A 15,730-nucleotide genomic window follows, 5' to 3' on the forward strand; every position below is an offset into this window, starting at 1 on the left:
TGTAATGAGTAGTGTGGTTCAGTGGCGTAGCTAAAGAGCTGTGGGCCCCGGTGCAAGTTTTACATGGGGCCCCAATCCCCCATCACTCTATACATAACAATTGATACGGCGCACCAAAACCTGCCAAGGACAACCCCAGTGTCAGAGGTGCAAGAAGGGGTTGGGGAACAGTGTGTTAAGGATTACTACTATTCAAAGCATCTATAGAAGTGATTATTACCAGCACAGGACCAATAGAGAGCTAATACTGTGATAGAGGGTGGACCTTTTGGGGCCCCTCTGGCCCAAGGGCCTCGATGCGGTCGCTACCTCTGCACCCCCTATTGCTACGCCCCTGGTGTGGTTGGTGCTGGTATCACAGACAGACGGAGGAGCTGTAATGAGTGGTGTAGTTAATGTCGGTATGAAGACAGGCAGAGATGCTGTAATGAGTGGTATGGTTGGTGCAAGTATCACAGGCAGGCAGAGGAGCTGTAATGAGTGGTGTGGGTAATGCAGGGATCACAGACAGGAGGAGGAGCTGTAATGAGTGGTGTGGTTGGTGCTGGTATCACAGACAGGCGGAGGAGCTGTAATGAGTGGTGTGGTTGGTGCAGGTATCACAGACAGGCGGAGGAGATGTAATGAGTGGTGTGGTTGGTGCAGGTATCACAGACAGGCGGAGGAGCTGTAATGAGTGGTGTGGTTGGTGCAGGTATCACAGACAGGCGGAGGAGATGTAATGAGTGTAGTGGTTGGTAGGTTGGTGCAGGTATCACAGACAGGCGGAGGAGCTGTAATGAGTGGTGTGGTTGGTGCAGGTATCACAGACAGGCAGAGGAGCTGTAATGAGTGGTGTGGTTGGTGCAAGTATCACAGACAGGCGGAGGAGCTGTAATGAGTGGTGTGGTTGGTGCAGGTATCACAGACAGGCGGAGGAGCTGTAATGAGTGGTGTGGTTGGTGCAGGTGTCACAGACAGGCGGAGGAGCTGTAATGAGTGCTGTGGTTAGTGCAGGTATCACAGACAGGCCGAGGAGCTGTAATGAGTGCTGTGGTTGGTGCAGGTATCACAGACAGGCGGAGGAGCTGTAATGAGTGGTGTGGTTGGTGCAGGTATCACAGACAGACGGAGAAGCTTTAATGAGTGGTGTAGGTAGTGCAGGTATCACAGACAGGCGGAGGAGCGGTAATGAGTGGTGTGGTTGGGTGCTGGTATCACAGACAGGGGGAGGAGCTGTAATGAGTGGTGTGGTTGGTGCAGGTATCACAGACAGACAGAGGAGCTGTAATGAGTGGTGTGGTTGGTGCAGGTATCACAGACAGGCAGAGGAGCTGTAATGAGTGGTGTGGGTGGTGCAGGTATCACAGACAGGTGGAGGAGCTGTAATGAGTGGTGTGGGTGGTGCAGGTATCACAGACAGGCGGAGGAGCTGTAATGAGCAATGTAGTTGCTGCAGGTATCACAGACAGGAGGAGGAGCTGTAATGAGTGGTGTGGTTGGTGCAGGTATCACAGACAGGCGGAGGAGCTGTAATGAGTGGTGTGAATGGTGCAGGTATCACAGACAAGCGGAGGTGCTGTAATGAGTGGTGTGGTTGGTGCAGGTATCACAGACAGGCGGAGAAGCATTAATGAGTGGTGTAGGTAGTGCAGGTATCACAGACAGGCGGAGGAGCTGTAATGAGTGGTGTGGTTGGTGCAGGTATCACAGACAGGCGGAGGAGCTGTAATGAGTGCTGTGGTTGGTGCTGGTATCACAGACAGGGGAGGAGCTGTAATGAGTGCTGTGGTTTGTGCTGGTATCACAGACAGGGGAGGAGCTGTAATGAGTGGTGTGGTTGGTGCAGGTATCACAGACAGGCGGAGGAGCTGTAATGTGTGGTGTGGGTGGTGCAGGTATCACAGACAGGTGGAGGAGCTGTAATGAGTGGTGTGGTTGGTGCAGGTATCACAGACAGGTGGAGGAGCTGTAATGAGTGGTGTGGGTGGTGCAGGTATCACAGACAGTCAGAGGAGCTGTAATGAGCAATGTAGTTGCTGCAGGTATCACAGATAGGAGGAGGAGCTGTAATAAGTGGTGTGGTTGGTGCAGGTATCACAGACAGGCGGAGGAGCTGTAATGAGTGGTGTGGTTGGTGCAGGTATCACAGACAGGCGGAGGAGCTGTAATGAGTGGTGTGGGTGGTGCAGGTATCACAGACAGGCAGAGGAGCTGTAATGAGTGGTGTGATTGGTGCAGGTATCACAGACAGGGGGAGGAGCTGTAATGAGTGGTGTGGTTGGTGCTGGTATCACAGACAGGCAGAGGAGCTGTAATGAGTGGTGTGATTGGTGCAGGTATCACAGACAGGCAGAGGAGCTGTAATGAGTGGTGTGGTTGGTGCAGGTATCACAGACAGGAGGAGGAGCTGTAATGAGTTGTGTGGTTGGTGCTGGTATCACAGACAGGCAGAGGAGCTGTAATGAGTGGTGTGATTGGTGCAGGTATCACAGACAGGCAGAGGAGCTGTAATGAGTGGTGTGGTTGGTGCAGGTATCACAGACAGGCAGAGGAGCTGTAATGAGCAATGTAGTTGCTGCAGGTATCACAGATAGGAGGAGGAGCTGTAATAAGTGGTGTGGTTGGTGCAGGTATCACAGACAGGCGGAGGAGCTGTAATGAGTGGTGTGGTTGGTGCAGGTATCACAGACAGGCGGAGGAGCTGTAATGAGTGGTGTGGGTGGTGCAGGTATCACAGACAGGCAGAGGAGCTGTAATGAGTGGTGTGATTGGTGCAGGTATCACAGACAGGCAGAGGAGCTGTAATGAGTGGTGTGGTTGGTGCAGGTATCACAGACAGGAGGAGGAGCTGTAATGAGTTGTGTGGTTGGTGCTGGTATCACAGACAGGCAGAGGAGCTGTAATGAGTGGTGTGATTGGTGCAGGTATCACAGACAGGCAGAGGAGCTGTAATGAGTGGTGTGGTTGGTGCAGGTATCACAGACAGGCAGATGAGCTGTAATGAGTGGTGTGGTTGGTGCAGGTATCACAGACAGGCGGAGGAGCTGTAATGTGTGGTGTGGTTGGTGCAGGTATCACAGACAGGGGGAGGAGCTGTAATGAATGGTGTGGTTGGTGCAGGTATCACAAACAGGCAGAGGAGCTGTAATGAATGGTGTGGTTGGTGCAGGTATCACAAACAGGCAGAGGAGCTGTAATGAGTGGTGTGGTTGGTGCAGGTATCACAAACAGGCAGAGGAGCTGAAATGAGTGGTGTGGTTGGTGCAGGTATCACAGACAGGCGGAGGAGCTGTAATGAGTGGTGTGGTTGGTGCAGGTATCACAGACAGACAGAGGAGCTGTAATGAGTGGTGTGGTTGGTGCAGGTATCACAGACAGGCAGAGGTGCTGTAATGAGTGGTGTGGTTGGTGCAGGTATCACAGACAGGCAGAGGAGCTGTAATGAGTGGTGTGGTTGGTGCAGGTATCACAGACAGGCGGAGGAGCTGTAATGTGTGGTGTGGTTGGTGCAGGTATCACAGACAGGGGGAGGAGCTGTAATGAATGGTGTGGTTGGTGCAGGTATCACAAACAGGCAGAGGAGCTGTAATGAGTGGTGTGGTTGGTGCAGGTATCACAAACAGGCAGAGGAGCTGTAATGAGTGGTGTGGTTGGTGCAGGTATCACAGACAGGCAGAGGAGCTGTAATGAGTGGTGTGGTTGGTGCAGGTATCACAGACAGACAGAGGAGCTGTAATGAGTGGTGTGGTTGGTGCAGGTATCACAAACAGGCAGAGGAGCTGTAATGAGTGGTGTGGTTGGTGCAGGTGTCACAGACAGGCGGAGGTGCTGTAATGAGTGGTGTGGTTGGTGCAGGTATCACAGACAGGCAGAGGAGCTGTAATGAGTGCTGTGGTTGGTGCAGGTATCACAGACAGGCAGAGGAGCTGTAATGAGTGGTGTGGGTGGTGCAGGTATCACAGACAGGTGGAGGAGCTGTAATGAGTGGTGTGGTTGGTGCAGGTATCACAGACAGGCAGAGGAGCTGTAATGAGTGGTGTGGTTGGGTGCTGGTATCACAGACAGGGGGAGGAGCTGTAATGAGTGGTGTGGTTGGTGCAGGTATCACAGACAGGCGGAGGAGCTGTAATGAGTGGTGTGGGTGGTGCAGGTATCACAGACAGGCAGAGGAGCTGTAATGAGTGGTGTGATTGGTGCAGGTATCACAGACAGGCAGAGGAGCTGTAATGAGTGGTGTGGGTGGTGCAGGTATCACAGACAGGCAGAGGAGCTGTAATGAGTGGTGTGATTGGTGCAGGTATCACAGAAAGACAGAGGAGCTGTAATGAGTGGTGTGGTTGGTGCAGGTATCACAGACAGGCAGAGGAGCTGTAATGAGTGGTGTGGGTGGTGCAGGTATCACAGACAGGTGGAGGAGCTGTAATGAGTGGTGTGGTGGGTGCAGGTATCACAGACAGGCGGAGGAGCTGTAATGAGTGGTGTGGTTGGTGCAGGTTTCACAGACAGACGGAGAAGCATTAATGAGTGGTGTAGGTAGTGCAGGTATCACAGACAGGCGGAGGAGCTGTAATGAGTGGTGTGGTTGGTGCAGGTATCACAGACAGGTGGAGGAGCTGTAATGAGTGCTGTGGTTGGTGCTGGTATCACAGACAGGGGGAGGAGCTGTAATGAGTGGTGTGGTTGGTGCAGGTATCACAGACAGACAGAGGAGCTGTAATGAGTGGTGTGGTTGGTGCAGGTATCACAGACAGGTGGAGGAGCTGTAATGAGTGGTGTGGTTGGTGCAGGTATCACAGACAGGCAGAGGAGCTGTAATGAGTCATGTGGGTGGTGCAGGTATCACAGACAGGTGGAGCAGCTGTAATGAGTGGTGTGGGTGGTGCAGGTATCACAGACAGGCAGAGGAGCTGTAATGAGTGGTGTGGTTGGTGCAGGTATCACAGACAGGCAGAGGTGCTGTAATGAGTGGTGTGGTTGGTGCAGGTATCACAGACAGGCAGATGAGCTGTAATGAGTGGTGTGGTTGGTGCAGGTACCTTCGCCAACTTGTTCCTCACTGATCTTGAGAAGAGCATGTTCATCGACCATGAAGTTTATGGAAAATATATTTTTCGTTTTTTTCGGTTTGTGGACGACATTTTGTTGCTATGGAATGGCCCGGTGGAATTGTTTGAAAAAATGGTGGAAGAAGCCAATTTGGCACACTCCACCATTAAGTTTACTGCGGATTGTTCCCTGGATAGTATTCACTATCTGGATGTCACAATCAGCAAAGAAAGAGGTAAATTGATTACGCGTTTATATCAAAAACCTGCAGGTATCACAGACAGGCAGAGGATCTGTAATGAGTGGCGTGATTGGTGCAGGTATCACAGACAGGCAGAGGAGCTGTAATGAGTTGTGTGGTTGGTGCAGGTATCACAGACAGGGGGAGGAGCTGTAATGAGTGATGTGGTTGGTGCAGGTATCACAGACAGGGGGAGGAGCTGTAATGAGTGGTGTGGTTGGTGCAGGTTTCACAGAAAGGGGGAGGAGCTGTAATGAGTGGTGTGGTTGGTGCAGGTATCACAGACAGGCAGAGGTGCTGTAATGAGTGGTGTGGTTGGTGAAGGTATCACAGACAGGCAGATAAGCTGTAATGAGTGGTGTGGTTGGTGCAGGTATCACAGACAGGCGGAGGAGCTGTAATGAGTGGTGTGGTTGCTGCAGGGATCACAGACAGGCGGAGGTGCTGTAATGAGTGGTATGGTTGGTGCAGGTATCACAGACAGGGGGAGGAGCTGTAATGAGTGGTGTGGTTGGTGCAGGTATCACAGACAGGCAGAGGAGCTGTAATGAGTGGTATGGTTGGTGCAGGTATCACAGACAGGCAGAGGAGCTGTAAAGAGTGGTGTGATTGGTGCAGGTATCACAGACAGGCATAGGTTCTGTAATGAGTGGTGTGGTTGGTGCAGGTATCACAGACAGGCGGAGGTGCTGTAATGAGTGGTATGGTTGGTGCAGGTATCACAGACAGGGGAAGGAGCTGTAATGAGTAATGTGGTTGGTGCAGGTATCACATACAGACAGAGGAGCTGTAATGAGTGGTGTGGTTGGTGCAGGTATCAAAGACAGGCAGAGGAGCTGTAATGAGTGGTGTGGTTGGTGCAGGGATCACAGACAGGAGGAGGAGCTGTAATGAGTGGTGTGGTTGGTGCAGGTATCACAGACAGGGGGAGGAGCTGTAATGAGTGGTGTGGTTGGTGCAGGTATCACAGACAGGCAGAGGAGCTGTAATGAGTGGTGTGGTTGGTGCAGGTATCACAGACAGACAGAGGAGCTGTAATGAGTGGTGTGGTTGGTGCAGGTATCACAGACAGGCGGAGGAGCTGTAATGAGTGGTGTGGTTGGTGCAGGTATCACAGACAGGGGGAGGAGCTGTAATGAGTGGTGTGGTTGGTGCAGGTATCACAGACAGGTGGAGGAGCTGTAATGAGTGGTGTGGTTGGTGCAGGTATCACAGACAGGCAGAGGAGCTGTAATGAGTGGTGCAGTTGGTGCAGGTATCACAGACAGGCGGAGGAGCTGTAATGAGTGGTGTGGTTGGTGCAGGTATCACAGACAGGCAGAGGAGCTGTAATGAGTGGTGTGGTTGGTGCAGGTATCACAGACAGGGGGAGGAGCTGTAATGAGTGGTGTGGTTGGTGCAGGTATCACAGACAGGGGGAGGAGCTGTAATGAGTGGTGTGCTTGGTGCAGGTATCACAGACAGGTGGAGGAGCTGTAATGAGTGGTGTGGTTGGTGCAGGTATCACAGACAGGCAGAGGAGCTGTAATGAGTGGTGCGGTTGGTGCAGGTATCACAGACAGGCGGAGGAGCTGTAATGAGTGGTGTGGTTGGTGCAGGTATCACAGACAGGCAGAGGAGCTGTAATGAGTGGTGCGGTTGGTGCAGGTATCACAGACAGGCGGAGGAGCTGTAATGAGTGGTGTGGTTGGTGCAGGTATCACAGACAGGCAGAGGAGCTCAAATGAGTGGTGCGGTTGGTGCAGGTATCACAGACAGGCGGAGGAGCTGTAATGAGTGGTGTGGTTGGTGCAGGTATCACAGACAGGCAGAGGAGCTGTAATGAGTGGTGCGGTTGGTGCAGGTTTCACAGACAGGCGGAGGAACTGTAATGAGTAGTGTGGTTGGTGCAGGTATCACAGACAGGCAGAGGAGCTGTAATGAGTGGTATGGTTGGTGAAGGTATCACAGACAGGCAGAGGAGCTGTAATGAGTGGTGCGGTTGGTGCAGGTATCACAGACAGGCGGAGGAGCTGTAATGAGTGGTGTGGTTGGTGCAGGTATCACAGACAGGGGGAGGAGCTGTAATGAGTGGTGTGGTTGGTGCAGGTATCACAGACAGGCGGAGGAGCTGTAATGAGTGGTGTGGTTGGTGCAGGTATCACAGACAGGCGGAGGAACTGTAATGAGTAGTGTGGTTGGTGCAGGTATCACAGACAGGCAGAGGAGCTGTAATGAGTGGTGCGGTTGGTGCAGGTATCACAGACAGGCGGAGGAGCTGTAATGAGTGGTGTGGTTGGTGCAGGTATCACAGACAGGGGGAGGAGCTGTAATGAGTGGTGTGGTTGGTGCAGGTTTCACAGAAAGGGGAAGGAGCTGTAATGAGTGGTGTGGTTGGTGCAGGTATCACAGACAGGCAGAGGTGCTGTAATGAGTGGTGTGGTTGGTGCAGGTATCACAGACAGGCAGATGAGCTGTAATGAGTGGTGTGGTTGGTGCAGGTATCACAGACAGGCGGAGGAGCTGTAATGAGTGGTGTGGTTGGTGCAGGGATCACAGACAGGCAGAGGTGCTGTAATGAGTGGTATGGTTGGTGCAGGTATCACAGACAGGGGGAGGAGCTGTAATGAGTGGTGTGGTTGGTGCAGGTATCACAGACAGGCAGAGGAGCTGTAATGAGTGGTATGGTTGGTGCAGGTATCACAGACAGGCAGAGGAGCTGTAAAGAGTGGTGTGATTGGTGCAGGTATCACAGACAGGCATAGGTTCTGTAATGAGTGGTGTGGTTGGTGCAGGTATCACAGACAGGCGGAGGTGCTGTAATGAGTGGTATGGTTGGTGCAGGTATCACAGACAGGGGAAGGAGCTGTAATGAGTAATGTGGTTGGTGCAGGTATCACAGACAGACAGAGGAGCTGTAATGAGTGGTGTGTTTGGTGCAGGTATCAAAGACAGGCAGAGGAGCTGTAATGAGTGGTATGGTTGGTGCAGGTATCACAGACAGGCAGAGGAGCTGTAAAGAGTGGTGTGATTGGTGCAGGTATCACAGACAGGCATAGGTTCTGTAATGAGTGGTGTGGTTGGTGCAGGTATCACAGACAGGCGGAGGTGCTGTAATGAGTGGTATGGTTGGTGCAGGTATCACAGACAGGGGAAGGAGCTGTAATGAGTAATGTGGTTGGTGCAGGTATCACAGACAGACAGAGGAGCTGTAATGAGTGGTGTGGTTGGTGCAGGTATCAAAGACAGGCAGAGGAGCTGTAATGAGTGGTGTGGTTGGTGCAGGGATCACAGACAGGAGGAGGAGCTGTAATGAGTGGTGTGGTTGGTGCAGGTATCACAGACAGGGGGAGGAGCTGTAATGAGTGGTGTGGTTGGTGCAGGTATCACAGACAGGGGGAGGAGCTGTAATAAGTGGTGTGGTTGGTGCAGGTATCACAGACAGGCAGAGGAGCTGTAATGAGTGGTGTGGTTGGTGCAGGTATCACAGACAGACAGAGGAGCTGTAATGAGTGGTGTGGTTGGTGCAGGTATCACAGACAGGCGGAGGAGCTGTAATGAGTGGTGTGGTTGGTGCAGGTATCACAGACAGGGGGAGGAGCTGTAATGAGTGGTGTGGTTGGTGCAGGTATCACAGACAGGTGGAGGAGCTGTAATGAGTGGTGTGGTTGGTGCAGGTATCACAGACAGGCAGAGGAGCTGTAATGAGTGGTGCGGTTGGTGCAGGTATCACAGACAGGCGGAGGAGCTGTAATGAGTGGTGTGGTTGGTGCAGGTATCACAGACAGGCAGAGGAGCTGTAATGAGTGGTGTGGTTGGTGCAGGTATCACAGACAGGGGGAGGAGCTGTAATGAGTGGTGTGGTTGGTGCAGGTATCACAGACAGACAGAGGAGCTGTAATGAGTGGTGTGGTTGGTGCAGGTATCACAGACAGGTGGAGGAGCTGTAATGAGTGGTGTGGTTGGTGCAGGTATCACAGACAGGCAGAGGAGCTGTAATGAGTGGTGCGGTTGGTGCAGGTATCACAGACAGGCGGAGGAGCTGTAATGAGTGGTGTGGTTGGTGCAGGTATCACAGACAGGCAGAGGAGCTGTAATGAGTGGTGCGGTTGGTGCAGGTATCACAGACAGGCGGAGGAGCTGTAATGAGTGGTGTGGTTGGTGCAGGTATCACAGACAGGCAGAGGAGCTCAAATGAGTGGTGCGGTTGGTGCAGGTATCACAGACAGGCGGAGGAGCTGTAATGAGTGGTGTGGTTGGTGCAGGTATCACAGACAGGCAGAGGAGCTGTAATGAGAGGTGCGGTTGGTGCAGGTTTCACAGACAGGCGGAGGAACTGTAATGAGTAGTGTGGTTGGTGCAGGTATCACAGACAGGCAGAGGAGCTGTAATGAGTGGTATGGTTGGTGAAGGTATCACAGACAGGCAGAGGAGCTGTAATGAGTGGTGCGGTTGGTGCAGGTATCACAGACAGGCGGAGGAGCTGTAATGAGTGGTGTGGTTGGTGCAGGTATCACAGACAGGGGGAGGAGCTGTAATGAGTGGTGTGGTTGGTGCAGGTATCACAGACAGGCGGAGGAGCTGTAATGAGTGGTGTGGTTGGTGCAGGTATCACAGACAGGCGGAGGAACTGTAATGAGTAGTGTGGTTGGTGCAGGTATCACAGACAGGCAGAGGAGCTGTAATGAGTGGTGCGGTTGGTGCAGGTATCACAGACAGGCGGAGGAGCTGTAATGAGTGGTGTGGTTGGTGCAGGTATCACAGACAGGGGGAGGAGCTGTAATGAGTGGTGTGGTTGGTGCAGGTATCACAGACAGGCGGAGGAGCTGTAATGAGTGGTGTGGTTGGTGCAGGTATCACAGACAGGCGGAGGAGCTGTAATGAGTGGTGTGGTTGGTGCAGGTATCACAGACAGGCGGAGGAGCTGTAATGAGTGGTGTGGTTGGTGCAGGTATCACAGACAGACAGAGGAGCTGTAATGAGTGGTGTGGTTGGTGCAGGTATCACAGACAGGGGGAGGAGCTGTAATGAGTGGTGTGGTTGGTGCAAGTATCACAGACAGACAGAGGAGCTGTAATGAGTGGTGTGGTTGGTGCAGGTATCACAGACAGGCGGAGGAGCTGTAATGAGTGGTGTGGTTGGTGCAGGTATCACAGACAGGCAGAGGAGCTGTAATGAGTGGTGCGGTTGGTGCAGGTATCACAGACAGGCGGAGGAGCTGTAATGAGTGGTGTGGTTGGTGCAGGTATCACAGACAGGCAGAGGAGCTGTAATGAGTGGTGCGGTTGGTGCAGGTATCACAGACAGGCGGAGGAGCTGTAATGAGTGGTGTGGTTGGTGCAGGTATCACAGACAGGCAGAGGAGCTGTAATGAGTGGTGCGGTTGGTGCAGGTATCACAGACAGGCGGAGGAGCTGTAATGAGTGGTGTGGTTGGTGCAGGTATCACAGACAGGCAGAGGAGCTGTAATGATTGGTGCGGTTGGTGCAGGTTTCACAGACAGGCGGAGGAACTGTAATGAGTAGTGTGGTTGGTGCAGGTATCACAGACAGGCAGAGGAGCTGTAATGAGTGGTATGGTTGGTGCAGGTATCACAGACAGGCAGAGGAGCTGTAATGAGTGGTGTGGTTGGTGCAGGTATCACAGACAGGTGGAGGAGCTGTAATGAGTGGTGTGGTTGGTGCAGGTATCACAGACAGGCAGAGGAGCTGTAATGAGTGGTGTGGTTGGTGCAGGTATCACAGACAGGTGGAGGAGCTGTAATGAGTGGTGTGGTTGGTGCAGGTATCACAGACAGGCAGAGGAGCTGTAATGAGTGGTGTGGTTGGTGCAGGTATCACAGACAGGGAGAGGAGCTGTAATGAGTGGTGTAGGTAGTGCAGGTGTCACAGACAGGCAGAGGTGCTGTAATGAGTGGTGTGGTTGGTGCAGGTATCACAGACAGGAGGAGGAGCTGTAATGAGTGGTGTGGTTGGTGCAGGTATCACAGACAGGCAGAGGAGCTGTAATGAGTGGTGTAGGTAGTGCAGGTATCACAGGCAGGCGAAGGTGCTGTAATGAGTGGTGTGGTTGGTGCAGGTATCACAGACAGGCGGAGGAACTGTAATGAGTGGTGTGGTTGGTGCAGGTATCACAGACAGGCGGAGGAACTGTAATGAGTAGTGTGGTTGGTGCAGGTATCACAGACAGGCAGAGGAGCTGTAATGAGTGGTGTGGTTGGTGCTGGTATCACAGACAGGCTGAGGATCTGTAATGAGCAAAGTAGTTGGTGCAGGTATCACAGACAGGCAGAGGAGCTGTAATGAGTGGTGTGGTTGGTGCTGGTATCACAGACAGGCTGAGGATCTGTAATGAGCAAAGTAGTTGGTGCTGGTATCACAGACAGGTAGTGTCTGTTGTTTCAACTATGCGTTGCATTTCAGCAAGATAACCCCGTGCATGGTTGCATGCAATTTTTGCACGAAGAAAGCGCAATATTGAGTATTATAAATGAATGGGATCGCAACAATATCGGGGAGAATAGCATAGCAATGGAAGTGTTGCTCGTAGTTACGACCTTAAATAAACACACACAATCGGGCAAGCACCATCCACTCTACCATGAATATGGGTAATTAGCAGAGCGTGCAGAAAGGAACCAAACGTATATCAATTGTACAAAACAAGGAGAAAAGTAGTTCCCTAAAGACCGCACCACTCAATTGAATAATCAATAATCAACAAATTTTATTCAGTATACAAAATTAAAAACACTAAGGGCTCGTTTCCACTAGTGCGGCGTGCGTCTCGTAGACGCACGCCGGCACTGAGCGGGTGGGCGGGATCGCAGGCGATTCCCATCAGCCGTGCCATGCACGGCTATGGGAATCGCAGCCTCCGCCGCGAATTCTGTGGGGGTTTCCGGCCGAATCGCTACTGCAAGCGATTCGGCCGGCGGCGCCGTTGTCCCCTATGGCAGAGTTTCCCCGCGCGATTTGCCTGCGGGGAAACTCTGCGGATTCGCGGCCGTTTCCGCGAGAGTGGAAACGGGCCCTCAAAACAGTAGATCATGGGGCACATGATAATATTGATAAATAAACAAAATAATTCATATAGCCGCAAAGCCTGCAACCAACTCCTAAATAAATACACAAGTGTGAGCTAATGGAGTATGACAGTGTATTAGCAGAGATCAAAGATCCCTTGGCAAGCTGTCAGCCAAGCATGTGCAAAAAGTGTAACAATAAGTAAAGTGCATAGTGCTAAAGACGAGGATGAGATAAGGATTCCACCCATCCAAGAAGGATATAGGCAAATGTGAAAGGATATAAGCAGATGTGCAAATAGTGAGAAGCAGGTAAAGAGCAACGCAGTGCTAAGTAGTGTAAAAATAGACAGGGCTTGGAGCTTACCAGGATATCGGAATGTCAGGCAAGGGAATGGGGTGCCCCAAAAGTGAGAAATCTGAGATTAGGTTTATTTGGTTTTTCTTTATAACTCAATCGGGAGTGGTGGAAATTTCTGTACAATTTTTTAGAAGATTGAATGGTGTAAGCTAGATTGTCAGTTTCTTAATTTATAGACCCAAGAAAAATCTTCAGTCGCAATTTTTCAAACATTGAACACGTGTGATACATTGGTCAGATTTTTTAAATGTTACAATCAATGTGAAAAATGGATTGTACTTCTTGAAGTGAAAATAAGTATAAAAAAATTGCATCGTGTGTGACCACCTTAACACTAACCGAACAGCTACGCAGGTAGCCACACATTCCTGTTGATACGCTGGCACTCCATTTAACAAATCTTCCTGCTGTACTTGCCGCATCTCCTGCAATGCTTGCTGATCACCCTGCGCCAAAAATCCCCTGCTCAGTGCCTCTTCCCAAACTCGCCACATGACTTGCGTCGCTTACTGAAAACCCAACAGCAAAAACTCCTTAGCGCTGATAGCCGCAATTAACATTGCCGTCTATGGGGTAGCCGATAAGCACCAGTTGCTGCAGCAGGGCCCAAATTACAGGACCACTATGGCGAAAATCATAACATTATCCATACAAATAGAAAATAGGAAATAGAAGTCCCCCAGAGATAAGTCATACAAACAAAAATAGGCAGAACATCCAAACCCCTGTCATGGCATGGTTATATATCTCTTGGCTCTGTGGAGGGGTGTTAGTTGGGAATTTATACCCACACCTCTCCTGTCTGATAAAGTATATGGTTTATAGCAGTGTACAAAGTATGTAACCTCTAGGATCTTTTGCAGTTCATTTTCTGCGTTCTGCGATCGGTCCTTGTATTTCATTGTCCAACTACCATTTTACTGTATTTGTAAGCTGTACTTTTCTCTTAAATAAAAATGTAATTGAAAAAGAACATCCTAACCCCATGCAGATAGTATTCTGCACGTTGCCCTGGCAACCCAACTCTAGAAAGTAATGCTGGGCATACACGGCTCGATTTTGCCGCTCGATTCCACGCCCGATCGTTTTCCGCGCTCGATTCTGCAGGCGATTCTCGTATCTTCCGCTTGTTTTTCTTATCTTTTCCCATTGTCCTCCATTCAGAATCGAGCGCGAAAACGATCGAGGGCAAGATCAGACGTGTCGGAAATGATCTTTTGAGCCATCTAAATGGCTCAGAATCGAGCCGTGTATTCTCAGCATAAGAGACCTCACCATTTAGGCACCATGCCATGTGACATCTACACATCTTATTTCATTGCTCAAAGAGAACCTACTGTTGAGAGCTCTTGGGTGTCAAGTGTTTCCATGAATTGGTAAAGATGATCTCACTGCATCTTTCTGAATCTATTGTTAAGGAAGTACCATTCTCTCTATTTATGTGTATACTACCTCATTGTCCTGACTCCATGCAGCTTCCTGCGATAGAAGCAGAGCTGCTCCACCTTTTGTCCCAGTTTTCTTTGCCCTCAGAGGGATATTGGTGGAAGGTGTTGTGGAAAAGTGTCACTGGTCAATGGCATGAAAGAGGGTGGAGGTGGCTTGTGGAAGGATTGCTGGTGGAAGGTGCTGAGGAGGTTTGCTAGTGAAATGTTCTGAGGGATCCAGTTGGAGGGTGGTATGAAGGGTGTTAGTGAGATAGTGGTGGTTTGTGGAAGGATTGCTAGTGCAAGGTGCTGAGGAGGTTTGCTAGTGAAAGGTTCTGAGGGATCCAGTTGGAGGGTGGTATGAAGGGTGTTAGTGAGATAGTGGTGGTTCGTGGAAGGATTGCTAGTGGAAGGTGCTGAGGAGGTTTGCTAGTGAAAGGTGCTGAGGGCTCTTGTTGGAGGGTGGTATGGATATAGTAGTGGCTTGTGGAAGTATTGCTGCTGGAAGGTGTTGGGAGGTATGCTAGGGGAGGTTGCTGAGATTTCCTGCTTGGAAGAACTGTTGTTTGAAGGTGTTAGGAGGTATGTTGGTAGAGGGTGGTGTGAGAGGTAATGGTAGAGGTGGTGGTAGATTTTGGAAGGATAGTTGGTGAAAGATGTTGCGAAGTGTGCTGGGAAAGTGTGTTGATTGGTAGAAGATGTCAGGAGGTGTGTTTGGAAAGGGTGCTGAGATTATAACACATAGGAATTGGGGCCATTCATTTGGGTGCTAGCACTAAGCTATTATATAGCCAATGCTGGAGCTTGTAGGCAGGGCCGGCGCTACCATAGAGGCAAAGGGGGGCAATCGCCCCAGGGCCCCAGAGCCTGTAGGGGCCCCCAGGTGTCGTCCCCCCCACATTAACTGTTGCTCCCAGGGGCCTCTGCAGAGTCCTTGGCAGAGTAATGTCTCACCTGTGTTGGTGGGCAGGTGAGATGCTATACCAAAGACTCTGCAGGAGCCCCAGCAGGGAGCACAGCTAAGTTGGGAGGTGATTGGGAGGTCGGGTCAGCATCCAGCTCAGGGGCCTAAGAGGGAAATTTGGCTCCAACAAAGGGCCCCTAATACCCTGGGGCCCCACTGCTACTAGAACTGGCACTGCTTGTAGGAGTTTATTGGCTGTGAGCATTATTTCACTTGCAACTGTTTGGCTTGGAAGAAGCACCAGATATTAAGGGTTCCGTCCCTGAACCTTAGATTGTGTGCTGGAGAGTGAAGACATCAGTAAGCGAGTACTAGTTAGGGCTATTGCTCAAGGATAGAGTGTACTTTTATGAGGGTTACTGATAGGGGATGGGGTATTTTTTCAGCTAAGAGTTAGGCATTAGGAAGAGTGTTTGTCAGGAAATGATTTAATATGGAGGATAGTAGGTAAAATTTCGGCATCAGGATGGGGGGAGAGAAGGTTAGGCATCAGCAAGGGGTTCATCCTGTTGGGGAGGTTAGGGTTAAGTGTCAAAAAGGTGTTAACACTACAATGTAGGTTAGGATTTGGCATCAGGAAGGGGTCAATGTCAAGGGGAAGGTTAGGCACTGGGAAGGAGGATCTTTTTACGGGGGTCTGTAACAAATAGCTAAACAATGAGATAGAAATGCGTAAGGAATTGTCAAACAAACCAATCCATAGCCA

The 15,730-nt window shown here is 50.9% G+C and overlaps 2 protein-coding genes across 2 annotated transcripts in view; one reads left to right on the forward strand and one right to left on the reverse strand.

The window, feature by feature from the left end:
- LOC137528659 (RNA-binding protein Nova-2-like) overlaps positions 1-15,730 on the reverse strand; it is a 271,521-nt gene that overhangs the window by 133,246 nt on the left and 122,545 nt on the right. The window lies entirely within an intron of this gene.
- The window catches only part of EXOC3L2 (exocyst complex component 3 like 2), a 69,910-nt gene that overhangs the window by 2,013 nt on the left and 52,167 nt on the right, over positions 1-15,730 (forward strand). The window lies entirely within an intron of this gene.

This window comes from Hyperolius riggenbachi, chromosome 8 (assembly GCF_040937935.1).
Source record: "Hyperolius riggenbachi isolate aHypRig1 chromosome 8, aHypRig1.pri, whole genome shotgun sequence".
In the NCBI taxonomy this organism is placed as follows: Eukaryota; Metazoa; Chordata; class Amphibia; order Anura; family Hyperoliidae; genus Hyperolius; species Hyperolius riggenbachi.